The 16367-nt window shown below is 40.7% G+C and overlaps 1 long non-coding RNA gene across 7 annotated transcripts in view; it reads left to right on the forward strand.

Annotated features, from left to right (window-relative positions):
• LOC309643647 overlaps positions 1–16367 on the forward strand; it is a 245578-nt gene that overhangs the window by 159987 nt on the left and 69224 nt on the right. The window lies entirely within an intron of this gene.

Consider the following 16367-nt stretch of genomic DNA (forward strand, 5'->3'; position numbering starts at 1 on the left):
ACTGGAGGGGTGCAGGTCAGGGAAACCGGGGAGACGCCGGTGAAGGAGTCCCTGGGAGTGGTTCAGAGTGTGCGCCTGTTTGGGTTTCCTGTCAGTCAGTACCTGCTGGAGAGCATCCACCTCAGAGGGGCGCTAAGCAACTGAGGAGACGGATGCCTTGTCCAAAGGATGAACTCCAACCTCTGGAATTGGGCACCTCCCTACTGGCCCAGTGGAGCTGTGCATGCAGCTCTGCCACCAGGGCAGACGTGGCGGCCGCATGGGCTCCGCCTTCCCCAGGTCAGTCTAGCTGTTGCCACCGTTGAGTTTATGAGCTGTCAGCAGAGATTAAAACTGAGACCTCAAGATGGTACCATCCCTCCATCCTTGAAGGAAATCAATGAGCTACTTGGTGGCAGGTTGATTTCTGTTTTGGAGAAAGTGGTTATTTGTTCATGCTGGGACTGATGTATGTACTAGATGTGGGTTTCCCTCCTCTCCCACAGTGCCTCAGCTTATACTATTTGAGGGTTCATAGGCTTTATGATTTATCAGCATGAGGTCCCACAGAACCCCAGGTGCATGGTTACAGGACCATTTATTGGTACAGGTTGTACCATGTATTGCATTACCTGGAGCTGCTGGCCTGATAGAGCATTAGGATTGCCTCCTTAGGGCTAAGGTGTCACTTTGGAGATGGTGCTGTTTTGCTTTGGGCCCTGTCCTTTAGACATAGTCTACACTTCGAACCAATAACCGTTATACAGCATCGTGTCCGTGGTGGGTGGAGAACCTGTATTCAGGGACAGAGGAATGGAAGGAGTATTCCTCTTAACCGTCACTCGAAATCGACGATGGGGAATTTATGTTTCCTGTAGCTGTTGCTTTAATCTATGTGGTATTTAGAAACCCTTGTTCCAGGTTTGAGTGGGGATGCTTCTACCAGGGACTAGAGTAAGGGTTCCACTGAACCCAAAGCTCTGGGTCATCATTTTGGGCCTCTTACACCAATGGACCAGCAGGCAGTGAAAGAAGTCATACTGTCAGGGGAAATGAGCCTTTATAATCACGATCATATAAGCTTGCTGCTACTTAATGTGGGCGGAATATGAAGGAACATGGGTGATTCTGTGGGGGCACTTCTTGGTGCTTCCCTTCCCAGGAAAAACCACAAATGGGCACTTGCCCCAATCCTAGCCTGACAAAGACATGGCAAGATGGATGGTGAAAGAGGGGAATAAGGAATATAAATTATCGTCCAGGGAGCAATTGTAGTAGCAGGGACGAGAATTCAGGGCAATTACCCCTTTGTGGTAAGTCATGCAAAACTTTCTTTGTTGTCAGAAATTGTAACTGCCCACTATATTGAAGAGTCAGGGACAGGACAAAATGACCTTAACATGGAACATGGGTGGACCTGGGCAGTATGGAGGTATACAGTGTGGATAGGTTTGGTGCCCCGCCAGAATCCCTTCAGCATTTCCATTCCCATGGAAGCTTTCTTCCTGCAAGCACATCAAATTTCCTGACAAATATTCTTTGGTGAAGGGAACGTATTTGACCTATACACAAGGCAGGTCAGAATTAAAGGAGTTAATATTCTCAGATGCATCCTTTAATCAATGACAAAAAGGAGTAGGTGTAAGAATGCTCTGGGTGTCTGCATTTTCAAAAGGCCATCTCTTGGAGTGTTCTATGCTGTGTTCCAGAAGTTTTCCATGGGACTTACCTCTAGATGCAGTAACCTGCTCAGTAATGATTCCTGTATTTCCTTCCCCATTTCCTTTCATATTTGCCCTATTAGTGCTTTTTGGGATCATGTTTCAAACAACGACTTACACTCAAATTCTTGCCTCAACGTGCGTTACTAAGGGAACCCAGCCTGAGGCCATCACTGTGCCTCTTCCTGCCCCAGCTTTCGGCTGTCAGGTCCAGTGCTCCCTGCGCCGATGGAGGGGTGTACATGTTAATAGGAGCTGGTGATGGTCCAGCACGTCACCGAATTCTACGTTATTCTCTGAATTTCTGTGTTGCCAAGCTCACCCGTCTTCAGCCCAAGTTCCAAACCCTCCTACCTCACCGGGCTTCATCCCAGGCTCTAGAACCGCTTCCTGCCCTCCTTCAGCTCCACAGTTGCCCTGAGGAGCGGTCCCCTCTTCTCTGAGACTGGAGTTCTTCTGTCTGTCTGTTTGCGCTGCTATAACAAAGTACATAGCCTGAGTGGCTTATCGACAACAGAAGTTTATTTCTCACAGTTCTGGAGGCTGAGAGTCTGAGATCAGGGTGCCAGTGTGGTTGGGCTCTGGTGAGGACTGTCTTCTGAGTTACAGACCGCTGACCTCTCGCTGTCTCCTCACGCGGGAGAAAGATACTGATCTCTGGCCTCTTCTAAGGGCACTAATTCCATTCACCAGGGCTCCACTGTCATGACTTTACCCGAAGGCTCTACCTCCAAACACCATCCCACTGACAACTAGATTTCAACATAAGAATCTTGGGGAGATACAGATATTCAGTTCATAACAGCTTCTCTGAAGCACCGTCCATGGGAGGCTCTGATGCCCTGTGCTACTAACGCCGATTTCCTCTCTCTGCTGAATTCTAGACTCACTCCTCTGACACCTGGGGGTGTGTTTTCAGGATGGTACTAACTCTTTCACCTGACTGTGCCTGTCCCTCCTGCGCAAACACCTGGCCATTGTCTTCTACCCTCTCCTGGATGTCCAGGGCTCTCTCACTTTGTCTGAAGTCGTTGCAAAGGTCAGCAGGTTCCCTACAGAGGGACACTGTCCTTCTCTTACCTGGATGCCCTGCAACTGGCCAGATCTCCTGTCTCTCTCCCATCCTAGTATTTAGTGACCAGCCCAGATTCTCTCTACTACGTGCCTATGGTTTACAAAGATAAATGGTAATTCTCCCATTGCTTTAAAGACCAGCATAAGAGCAACCCAAGAGAGTCACTCCTCATGAAGGCTTATAGTTTCTTTTCATCTAGAGGCAATGTCACTCTCTTTTGAGTTGTTTACTATGCCTTGCATTGTTTCTGTGAAGATTTTCCTTTATGCCTCAATTTGTAGTTATTTGTGTGTGAATCTTACTTCTTTTATTTTCTATAAATATTTACATTTAGTCCCATGATCCGTGTTGAGCAAATTTTCGTGTTTGTCTTGAGTTAAGGGTTAATGTTATTTTTTACCCCACAAAGGTATCCAGTAGCTCCCTGCCAGAGTTTGCTGAAAAGACTTTCCACATTGAATTTCAGTGGCATCTTCGTAGAAAATCATTTAACCCTAATGAATTGTCAGTCACTTCAAGGTGGAAGTTGTGTTAAAATTATATTTGTATTCTTTCCAGCATCTAGCCCAAGAGTGTGCTCAAGAAAATAGAGTAGAGTGTGCTCAAGAAAATAGAGTGTGTGCCAGAAACATCTGTCAAAATCATGTACATCTGTGAGGATTTCCCTTGGTGTTATAATCAGAACAGCCCATCTGATCATTCTCTATATCAGTGTTGCACTTTACTCAGGTGGTCTGTGATCTGTCTCTGGACACCTTGACCACACCCAGAGCCACCATGTCTCATCCAGGAAGGTCTCCTTGACTGGAAGCATCCTCAGCCCTTCACAGGGGAAAGCTGGCAGAGATGAGTGGTCACAGTCGTCTGATTTTTGGAAAGCTGCTGTGTCCTGGACTCTACCTTCGTTACTGTGTTTGAGAATATGATCCCCTGCATCCATATACTTTTTTTTTAAATTAATTAATTAATTTATTTATTTATTTATGGCTGTGTTGGGTCTTCGTTTCTGTGCGAGGGCTTTCTCTAGTTGCGGCGAGCGGGGGCCACTCTTCATCGCGGTGCGCGGGCCTCTCACTGTCGCGACCTCTCTTGTTGCGGAGCGCAGGCTCAGTAGTTGTGGCTCACGGGCCTAGTTGCTCTGCAGCATGTGGGATCTTCCCAGACCAGGGCTCGAACCCGTGTCCCTTGCATTGGCAGGCCGATTCTCAACCACTGCGCCACCAGGGAAGCCCCATATACATTTTCATACTGAAGCAAATCCGTTTTCTCTCATGCTTCTGACTTGAGTCTTTCCAAAACACTATTATTCATTATTTTTTTCAGAATGAGTAATGACAACTTTAAGGTACCACTGTTGGTATCTTTCTAACCATGATGAAATGGCTGTAACTAAACTCACTGCTCTCTGAATACTCCTGAGATTGCTTTCTCTCTGTAAATTTGAACCATTTTACTCTAGAAAGCTGCTATAAGTAACAGTGGAACAAAATAATGGAGAAAATACTTAAAACTTATTTCATTTGCCTTTTCTCAGTTTGTGAGCTGTGTAATGAGAGACTATAAAAGTCATTTCATCAGTGGTACTGAATTAGACATAGTGAATTATCAGGTATTTATAAGTCCAGCAAATGTGGTGAACTGGAGTTAATTAACTGAACAATGGAATTCTCAGCAGTGTCTGTAGTTTTCAGAGTGGAAGTTTTTAAGCCTTTCATTCGGTGTTTTTCTAGACACCATTACAATGGAATTTGAAAATAGAATTGTTTGCTGCTAATAGAATATAATTAGTTTCTCTTTATTAACTTCGTATTCTGTGTCCTGCTAAATTTACTACTAGTTTCTTTAAGTGTTGTATTGATTTCTGAAGATTTTCTATGTAAACAAACGTGATTTACAGAGAGATACAGCATTATATCTTATTTCGCAGTCTTGATGATTTTTTTTCTTGTCTTATTGTACTGGCTTGGAGTTCAGTGCAATGCTGAATAAAAATGTGGACAGTGGCCATTCCTAACTTGTTCCCAATCATAAGGGGCAAATGTTCAATATTTCAACATTACATATGATGAGACTAAAGACATTTTTTTGTGTGTGTGTATGCTCTTTAGCGGATTAAGTTCTCTTTTATTCCTGTTTTTCTGAGGGGAGGAAAATTCATATTTACATGTGAATGGATGATTGAATTTGGTCACACTTTCTCTGTATGTAGATTATTGTGTATTTTTCTCCTTTATTCCTGTTAATATGCTGAATTTATTAACATTTGAATACTCAATCTTGCATTCCAAGTATAAACCCTACTTCATCATGATATTTTATCCTTTATAAATATTTATGGATTTATTTTGATATGTTTGTTAAGAATTTTTATGATATGTTCATGAAGAGTATTAATCTCTAGTTTTGTCCCTTTAAATTGTAACATTTGTTTGCTTAAAATTGTTGATCATTTTTTTCCTGTTCTTTTAATGTCTCTAGTAACTGTAGTGATCACTGATCTTTCATTTCTAATATTGGCAATTTGTGTTTTCTCCCTGTCTTATTTTCTTCATCAATCTAGCTAGGTTGTCAATTTTGTCAGTCTTCTCAGAGAATCAGATTTTGGCTCTGTTAATTTTCTTTGCTGTTTGATTTTCTTTTTACTTGATTTTAGCTCTTACTCTTATTAATTACTTTCTTCCAGAGGTACCTGAGGCGCTGAGGTTTTTTTAACATCATTTTTTTTCCCTCTCTCTTATTTAGATTGGATAGTTTTTATTGATCTATCTTCACGTTTATTGATTTTCCCTCTGTTCTTCTACTAAACACATTCAGTGAACTTTTTTCAGCTACTGTAGTCTTATGTTCTAAAACTCCCTCTGGCTCTTTTAAAAATGGTTTTATTTCCCTTTTGAAAACATATACAGTATATACATGCTATAAAATATATATGTGCTATACATGCATATATACGTGTATGTGTATGTGTGTGTATGTGTGTGTACATAGCTATGTGTAGTTTTTACCTCATCAAGCATAGATATAATAGCTGCTTTAAAGTCTTTGTCTCATACACAGATGTAGAGAACGGACGTATGGATACCGGGGTGGGGGGGAAGGGGGGGTGGGATAAACTGGGAGATTGGGATTGACATATATACACTACTACGTATAAAACAAACAACTAACGAGAACCTACTGTATAGTACAGGGGACCCTACTCATTGCTCTGTGGTGACCTAAATGGGAAGGAAATCCAGAAAAGAGGGGATATATGAATACGTAGAGCTGATTCACTTTGCTATATAGCAGAAACTAACACAACATTGTAAAGCAACAGTACTCCAATAAAAATTAATTTAAAAAGGTTAAAAATTCAAAAATAAAGTCTTTGTCTCATAATTAAAACAGCCGATTGATCTAGAGTTGATATTAATTAGCTGGCTTTTCTTATAAAGTTGGTTTATAATTTTCCATTATAAAATTATATTCACATACCAAGTCCTTCCAGATTGTATTCTTGATGGTGTAAATATTATGCTATGGAAATTCTGTATTTTCTCACTGCTCTGAAGAATTTTGCCGTTTTGTTACGCAAGGGGACTAACTCAGATGCAAACTGCACCTTGCACAGCTGTCTGGGCTGCCCCTCAGCTCTCAGTTCAGTCTTCCTGCCTTAGCTGCACATCACTTTCAGTTTTCCTACACATGCACAGTTAGCAATCTTGGAGGTTTGGGCTGAGTTTAAAACACATTTGGGCTTGACTTTCCCCCGCTTCTCTCTGTTCTGAGGTTGCCATGTAAGACAGTGGCTTCTGTATTGTCAGACATCATTATGCTGCCGCCACGGTGACCGTGTTGCCCTAAGGGCACAGCTGCAAAAAAATCAGGGGCTTGCTCCAAATTTAGACAGCCTCCAAATCTGCCTTTTTAAAAAATCGAAGTCCAGAGTCCTCAGGTAGTTGCTTTTCTGTATTCTGCTTAGAGGTTGAGCTGTTACTTGCAGAAGGACCAGTGAGACAGGCTTCCACGGGATGAGGTTTCTACCAACTCAGATCCTCTTTCTTAGTGTCTCCTCCCAACAGGAGCGTCTCTGCTCTCTGTGCCTCTCGTTGTGCCCTTGCCTGGAGCACTGTTCTGTCTCCACCGCTGCCTGCCTGCCAGCCAACCACCTTGCTGCAGGGATTCAGAGCCATTTGCATTTTCTAGAAAGAATGTACTCAGCCCTAATGAGAAGTATAGAATGTAATAAAACAATCTGAAGATTTTACAGGTGAAATTGGGGGGTGTAAATCTCATCAATTGCTCATTAAACAGAACATCCCTCCCCTGACGTCCTTTCCCTCCCGACTCCCTGCCATTTCCCCCGCTTTCCGACCTTTCTCATTCCCATCTTTCCCACTCAGAGCTCTGTCTTCTAGCTTCTGAATGTTGCTTTTGCCTCTCAACACTTGCCTATTTCTAATGGAAAATATTCAGTATGTACAAAAGTAGAGAGAATACTGCAAGGAAATCCATGTAAGCATCTTCCAATGTCAACAGTTACTATTCATGGCCAGTCTTGTTTAACTTACAACCGCAATTACTTCCCTGCTTAGTTTGAGCAAAGTCAAGACATCATATCATTTTATTATTAAAAATTTCAGTATGTTTCTTTAAATAATTTTTATAAAAAAATGACTGCAATACCATTCACAGCACAAAAGACAAACAATAATTCCTTTTTATCATCAAATACCCATTACTCGCTATTTAAAGTCCCATTAATACTGAAAGTTCATCTTAAGATCTAAATAAGGTCTATAGATTGCAATTAATTAATATGTTTACTATTTTGTTTTGCTATTTGAAGTAGTTTGTATTTTCATTCCAATGTTTACCTCTATGTTAATATCTCCATTGAAACCATTGTCTTCTTCCTTTGCATGTATAGTCTATGGGTTTCATACTAAAATCAATATTGATATTAACTCAAAACCTCATTTCTTCTCTTTCTCTGCCTCTTCTCCACCCTCCTCACACAAATTCTTCCAAGCCCCCCTTCGGCACTGGCTGTCTCTCCCGGCAATGCCCGATCAATAGAACCTTACTCAAGTGTCTAATTCCAGTCCTGTTGAAATGTACAACTTCTGTGTACTGCTCCTTTCTGGTCCTGTATTCTAATTTCCAAGCCAATCTGTCAGAGGACAAAGTTATGACTCTAAAAACAGTGTTTAATATTGGCATTCATTCTAGTAATCCTCCACTGTAACAGCTCCTTTACTTTGCAGTGAAAATTGATTTGTATATTCTTTGCCTCTGGGTCATTGTGGGATTTTTTTTTTTATTATTCAAACACAAAGTCACAAAAATTATAATCATCCTCATCAGTCGTCAGTTTATTTATGTCTTGTAAAAATAAAATACAGTGTGTGTGTGTGTGTGTGTGTGTGTGTGTGTGTGTGAAAAAAATAAATAAAAACAGTGTTTAAAGATAGCATCTTAATCCAGTACTTCTTAAACTGGAATCTGGCCACTTAATGCAGGGTAAGTCATGGGATAAATATAGTCCTTCTTCATGAAGTGCTAAGATTACTTTGTGATGAGTAATTTTTTAAATGACATTACATTTTTATAGATTTATTGTATATTTATGGCTATGTTATAGAGCATCAGCTTCAATTCATATTAAATCTTAAGGTTAATCATGAAACCAAGAAGGAATTTATGCTAGTAGTAGGCATTCTTTTCTGCCCCTAGTTGTGCTATTGTGGAGAATTTTGTCTTATTTATTTTTATTTCGTTCTAGCTTTGCTGAGATGCAATTGACATATAACAAAGTGCACAGTGTGATGATTTAATATACATATATATTGTGAAATGATTATCAATCATGTATTAGTTAACACATCCATCACCTCACAAAATTACAATATTTTGTGGTGAGAACATTTAAGATCTACTGTCTTAGCAACTTTCAAGTATGTGATACATACAGTATTGTTAATTACGGTCACCATACTGTACATTAGATACCAGAACTTACTCATCTTATAATGAAGTTTGTACCCTTTGACCAGCATCTTCCCATTTTCCTCACTTTCCTGCCCCTGGAAACCACCATTCTAGTCTCTGTTTCTATGCATTTGGCTTTTTAAAAAATATTCCACATATAAGTGAGCTCCTACTGTGTTTGTCTTTCTCTGTTTCACTTAAGAGAAGTTTGTCTTAAAGGGTGACTGAGTATAAGAATTTCTCTCTCAGTGATGGGCTAGCCTGAAGAACTTTTGGCACACAGGGCTTTGTGGTGACTTTCAAATCACAGGGGATATATACTCTGTTTCTTTTGCATGTTATTAAACTCGAACTATTGGTCAACCACATCCAACACGGCTGACAAAGATGTATGTATTTATGCGACAGTAAATTCAAACCTTTAAATTCCTAACAATATTTAACTAAAGAATGCAAACTATCTGATGGTATATTCCCTGTGGCCATTTTATAACTTTATGTACACATCGAAATTGCTGATATTCATTAAAAATTAATGAGATTCTGACTAGATAAAAGGCATGTTATTCTTGGCTCTTTGACATTTAAGGACCTTCGTTTAAATTCAGGAAGTACTTTTCCTTCCTTTGAAGTCTCATCATCTGTGAATAGCTTTCTACATTCTGTTTTCCAGCCATACATGACTATATATCATTCATTTTTATTTCTGTATGCCTCTTCTGATGTCTCTGTCTTGAATTTCCTACACATTTTCAAGCATGTGGAAAATTTCAAATCTGGAACAAAAGTCACTTTCTCTGCACGGCCTTCCTTAGTTTCCCCCCAAGGAATGAGCTGCTTGTGTTCTGTGCGGAAGCTGTTCATCCTGTTGGCCTAACAGTGTAGCACATGTGCTCTGGAATCATGCCCATGAATCTCTGTGTTATCCCTCACTAGCTCTTTGATACTGGTCCAATTGCAAAACCTTTCTAAGTCTTTGTTTCCTCATATGTGACATGGAGATAATGATTTTATATCTAATGTTTTATAGGGTTGTCGTGAGGCTTAAATGAGATAACGTATGCAGATTGCTTATTCCAGCTCTTGACACAGTATGTATATTTGGTATGTGCCGGCTGTCGTTGTTATTATTACGTTGGAATATGGTTAACGATGCGTTTCTTCAGTATCCTCCCCAGATTATGAATTCTTTGGCAAGGGGACCATTTCTTATTCAATTGATCATAATCTTCTACAACATGCAGTCCTGCACAAAGTTGGATAGTAGGTATTCAGTCAGTTTTTGCCAAATAAATTATTTAATAAACAACTCCATTGCCAGTTATCACTGTTTTATTCAACTTAGACCATTATTTTATTAAAGTAATTTTCTTAGCAACCATTGGCGATATCACAGAAATTATTTGGGTTTAATATACATATTTTATTCATGACTACCATTCTGACAGTTAAGGATTGCTATGAAACTGGAAAATAATTACATGGATTTGATTTTTTAAATGCTTAAGAAGACTTAAATAAGAAAAAAACCAGTCACAGGTGATTATAATTTCAACAAGAAAATGGGCAGTGAGATCCAGTGTTCATGTCCTTATCCCAAGTGTGTAGCATTGTGAGAGCAGAGGGTAACTAAACATCATCAATTCATGTCGAGTTTTTCTACTATTTCTAGAATTCATCTCCTCCACTGTCACAACACCAAACCCCTAGTTCAAATGATCATCCGCCTGGACCTCTGTGGAAGTCTTTTAACTTGTGTATGTGCATCTACTCTGCATACACACATGTGCTAGAGTGAATTTTTCAATATGAAAATCTTATCACCTCACTTTTATGTTTAAAATAATCTGTTAATATATTTCCATTAAAAAATAAAATTAAAAAATTTTGGATTGTAAAATTAACCCAAGCTACTAAAAACATGTACAAAATTAAAAAGAATAAAAATTTATAGCAAAAAGGTCCATTGCTAAAGCTGTAGTATATACATTTTTAGATGTTTTTCTATGTATATACTAACATATGCATATATTTCCAAATTAGGTGATTAGTTAACATACTCCTTGGGAAAGTCAACCTATTTTTTAAACTTAATAATTTAGTATGGATATTTTCTATGTCAGTAACTAATAGGATTGATACTACAATGTTTGATGGCTGTGTACATCATTCTGTCAGATCATAGGGTCATCTGCATTTTTTGTCACTTTAAACAATACTTTGAGTAGTGTCTGTAAATGTACAGAGTGATGAATGAACACTGTGTCGAGGAATTGTTGGTAATATGTAGGTAATTTTATTATGTTTTATGGAAGATAGGATTAATATTGCTAAAACTAGAAGAATACTGGGATTCATCCCAAGGATGCATGGATGGTTCAATACCTGCAGAACAGTCAGTGTCATACTCCTCATTAATAAATTGAAGAATAAAAATCATATGATCATCACTAGATGATGAAAAAGATTTTGACAAAACTCAACATCTATTTATGATAGAAACTCTCAACAAAGTGGGTATAGAGGGATCGTACCTCAACATAATAAGAGCCATATATGAAAATGGCCATATGTGAAAAGCACACATCTAACATCATCCACAACAGTGAAAAGTTGAAAGCATTTTGTCTAAAATAAGGATCAAGACAAGGAAGCCCACCACCTCCCTCTCACCACAGCCTGTTCTTCCTCCTGGGAAGCTGTTGTATTCCCAAGCTGAAATCCACACTCTAGCCTCTTATAACAGTCTCTTCTTTGACAGAGCATTTCAGATTTGCAACTTTACATTGATTTATAAATTATTATTTTATTAGTACCTATCTCCTCCACAAGACTCTGTGACAGCAGAAAGCCAGTTTATTTTGCTCATAATTTTGTCTCTAGAAGCTGGTACAGTGCTTGGTACGTAATAAGTTCTCAATAGATATTTGCGGAGTAAATAAATAAATGGAGGTAACAGTTGTGATCCTTCAGTCCTCAGATTGCACCAACTACTCCAATTTTGTTTAAATCTGGTCAGTAAGCCAGAACAGTCTACAATAAAAGAGGAAGTCTAGACGAGTAAGTTGGCCTCTATTATTCAAGTCATTCTTAGAATTAATATAAAACACATTATCCATTCCATTTGGGCGAAGAGGGAGTAACGAGTTCTTGGTATTATTCACTGAGTTATTAGGTATGTTACAGTTACTCTTATGGGAAATTTAAATGCCTATAATATGCTGAGCATTAGACATAGCATATAGAAGACAATTTGATAGTACATTAAGTGCTCAGTTTTCTCTCCACATCTTCTCTTACCAAAGCCCTTATGAACTATTATCAGTGCTAAAATAAAGGGGTTGCTTATTTGGACTACTTCGAAACTGAAAAATTCATGAATTTTATCTTTGTGCCACGGAATAAAAAGATATTAGAACTAGGAAGAACTTTACAGATAATCTAATACTCCTTCTTTAATTTACAAATGAGAAGGTTGAAGCTTAGACTGATTAATGATTAACTGAAGTCACGGAGCTGGGAACTTAAGCCCAAATTTCTAAAACCCATAAGAGACCTTATTCAATTATAACGTGTTGCTGCCATGGCATCTCTCAATGAATTCAACGTGTACTTATAAGAAGCTTATTTTCATGATGTTAAAAGTAATGCTGCTGCTTCTGGTTTGCACCATGCTTCAGTGATGGATAGCAGATGTATATTCCCACTGCAAAGAGCTTTGAAACCACTGTGTTTAGGGATCGGATGAGATAGAGCATAACGCTGTGGTCCCGGGGGAAGGGACTCTTCATGAGATGAGCTTCACACGCGCCCTGGTTTTCTTGCTGGGGGTACATTCCAGCCGTGCCATAGGGTAATGGAGCCCAGGTCCAGTGGCAGTGCTGGATGGGAGAAACATAGAATAAAGTTCAGGGCCACTCAGGCTGCGGGAATGTGAGGAATAGGGTGTAAGAGAAGAAGGCCCACAGAGGAGGAGCCCTGTATAGGAGTTCCCTGGAGTGTTTGGCCAAACACTAAGTTCTACAGACACAGGACGAAACTCCTCGAAGGCCGGCAAAGAGCAGCTACTGGGGGCTGTCGGGGTCACACAATGTTGAGAGATGCTGGTGATCTGAGAAGCCATCATAGGTACAGCAGGCATACGACTGAGACCCCAGCAAGGTCAGAGCACGGGGTGCGCTAGCGCTCGAGTATGGGAGCTTAAAGCTGCCTAACAAAGCCTAAAAATAAGCACAAACAGAATAAAGCTAATTGGCCAGTAAATGAATAAAATAAAGCTCAATATTCTTCTAAGGAAGTTAACATAAATCAGACTCTGCAACATAACATCTACAATTTTCAGAAATCCATAAAAAATGAAAACCCCAAGGGATGCTGGACTTGTAAGATAAGGGCTTGAATACAGCAAGTGATAATTATGTTCAAGGACTTAAGGGGAAAGGGCACAAAAAGGTTGACAAGATGGGGACTCCATACAGAAATTAATTCTTTAGAAAAAGAACCAAATGAACATTCTGCATCTGCCAAACACAGTATCTGAATTGGAAATTTTATCTGATAGGCTCAACAGCAGGTTAAGAGAAGAAAGTTTAGTGGGTTTTAAGATAGGGTGATGGGGACGGAAATGCAGAGAGAAAAATGACTGAAAAAGATAACAGAGCCTCTGGGCATGTGGTCTAATGCACATGTGATTGAAGTGCCAGAAAAGGAAGAGAGGGAAATTGGGCTAGAACTACATATTTGAGGAAATAATGGCTGAAAATGTTCAGATTTCATGAAAAATATCAACCTACAGATTTAAAAAGCAGGACAAACACAAAGCAAACTGCATCATTTTTGATTGATGCAAACCAAAGAGAAAGAGAAAATCTTAAAAGCAGTCAGAGGAGAAGAAGAACAATGATAAAAAAAAAATCAGTGCTGAACGTTCATCAGAAATGAAGCAATCCAGAAGAAAGCAGAAAGATACCTTTAAAAAGCTGAAAGAGAAAAGGAATTATGAACCTAGAATTCACTATGTGGTGAAAATAACGTTCAAAAATAAAGGCAAAAATAAGAACATTTCAGATAAACAAAAGCTGAGATCATTTGTCTTTGGGAGCCTCCACTACGAGAAATCTAAAAAGACGTTTGCGGGTGAGGAAAGGCCCCGGGGGCTGGAGGACCGGTTTCAGGCTCCCGGCTCCCAGTTCTGTGTGATACTACATTACTATTCTGGTTGTGTGGTCTCTTTCTGCCCCACTGGTTTTGCAACATTAGAGCCCTGGTCCCCGCTGCGTGAGAGGCAGCGATGAGCTATTTATGAGGTGAGTTATCCTTGCTAGACCCAGCGGTGAGGGACCTAATTTGTATTTGACCAGTGAATGTTTAAAATATGAAACTCAGTTAAGTGCCAGTGCTATTACATGGGGAAACTTCTGGAGCAGAGGTCCCAGCGGAAGATAACCTGTGAGCAGAGGCGTCCGGGCTTCTCCAGCCACGTTTGTTGGTAGACCTTCCATCCGCTCATAAAGCAGTCCTGACCCCGCTAGTCTAAACGTGGGGTCTTTACATTCGAGGCTGACACCCTCGCATTTCTACTCTTCCGTGCGGGTGCGGGGTGGCGGGGGCCAGAGGTGAGGGTGCACCACCAGGACCTCAGAGCCCCGGGGTCCTCACGTGCTTGGCCCCGATTACATGCCCCTTCATCACCAGGGCGCAAGAGTTCAACCCCAGAGGCATTTAGTGGGAAGTATAAGCAGTGCCTCTTGGGGTGGCCCTGACCCTCACGATTCATCATGAAAATTCCATCTGGGAGAGGATGCGCCCGGCTGCCCGAACACTATAAATGAGCCGTAAACTGCAGTGCGGTCCTACAGAAAAATGACGGTGGCAGCACTTCAGATGGAAATAGAAAGTACAGCTGCATGAAATGAAATATCAAGAAGACAAAGCAATCCCACTGGAGTCACATAGAGAAAACGTTAGACCCGGAGTCTGAAGACCTGAGCTTGACTCCTTGGCTGACTTGTGACGGGGTGCTTCCTCTTTTTCATCCTCACTTCCTTCATCTGCAAAGCAAGACGTTGGTCTAGACAACGTTTAAGCACTCCTTCAGTCTGTGCGGGAATGAGTCAATGGAAGAGATCATTTGACTTGTAAATTAATAATTAAAGCTCAGCTCTATCTGACAACAGACAAAACAGTCTCATTAGGTGATGGTGGGAGGCCTGGGGTGTGAGGGAAGTTTCCTCTGTTTACTCATAAGTTGGATTTAACACCTTAAAAGTGAGGGAATACATTTCCAATTATGTTCCTATCCAGGCAGTGTTTAGATTTTCTTTCTAACAAACGTAAAGGATGTAGTCTTTTTCTCTACCCCTGAAAAAAATTCAGAAGGAGGGAAGGAGGGAGGAGGGTATTTTGCAAACCTTGAAACTCTGACTTCGGTTTTGGCGTTGTGGGAATTTCTCCAGCGTGGGATGAGAATTGTTCAATGTGCGTAAGTCTCAGGTCACATTCCAGTACATGTGGCCGTGTCTCAGGAGCCTAACTGTACCCCGTCTCAGAGCTGCGTTGGGAGGAACCTCAGGTTCGTCCCCTCCTATGGGAAGACCCACGATTAGACGCCTGGGGCTGGGCAGGCTTCCCAGCTTTGCACAGCTGCTGTGCAACTTCGGGGCAGTTGCTTGCGTGCTCTGGAGCTTCTTCGACCCTGCGGCCCTGGGTGCCCTTAGGCTTTTATGCGTGTGCAGCTGTGGGGTCACCATGGACTCACTGACTAACGGGTGGCATGTACTGATGGACAGGTTTCCCCTTTCTTACCCCGGGGAAGGCAACCTGACACGTTTCAAACAGTCCCGCGGGACGGAGCAGCCCATAGCAGGAGCCAACTCCTTTGTGCGTCCCAGTATTACTGGCTTTACCCCTTTCATATTTCAATCCCCTGTTCTTTATTCCTGCTCCCTGTGAATCACTTTCCTGAATAATTTACATTTACAAAAGCCTTCCTCTTGGCCTCTGCCTGTGTGGGAAATCAGCTGAGACAAACCTCAGTGTTATTAAAAATCTAAACTGTCAGTGACCCAGGCACATTTGTCCAAGTATTCTCGCTGTCGATCTAGAATTTTTGTTTTTACTTTGGCCTGGATAATGACAAAAAGTGAAACCCGTCGTCAACTGAGACAGTGGCATTTTGTGGTGGTCCTGGGGTGGGGCAGGCCTTGGTGATGCAGGGAGGTGGGTGGGGTGCTGAAGGGTCACCTCAAATGGAAAATAGAAACAGCTCGTGAGACGCGGAGACAGGACTGAGGCAGCGCTTGGAGTTAACCCACATTTACTTTTGCAGTTTTCTCCACTGGGGCGACCAGCATGATTGGTCACTGGAAGATCTGAAAAGGTTCCAGAAACAATATTTTCAAATTGCAGAAAAGAGCGCCCTTCCCCCTTCAGTTATCCTGTATCATCTTTATTCCCATGTTCATGTACTTGCTAATTTAGTAGTTTCTTTCTTTTGTTATCTGAATGGATAAAATATCTTCCATTCAAATTCTTTTGCTTGATTTTCCATCTCTTAATGCAATTAAGTGATGGTCACTGTCTTGGTCATAAACTAACTGGAGATTGGAATGGAGACCTTT

The sequence above is a fragment of the Balaenoptera physalus genome, assembly GCF_965194825.1.
Source record: "Balaenoptera physalus genome assembly, chromosome: 15".
Classification (NCBI taxonomy): domain Eukaryota; kingdom Metazoa; phylum Chordata; class Mammalia; order Artiodactyla; family Balaenopteridae; genus Balaenoptera; species Balaenoptera physalus.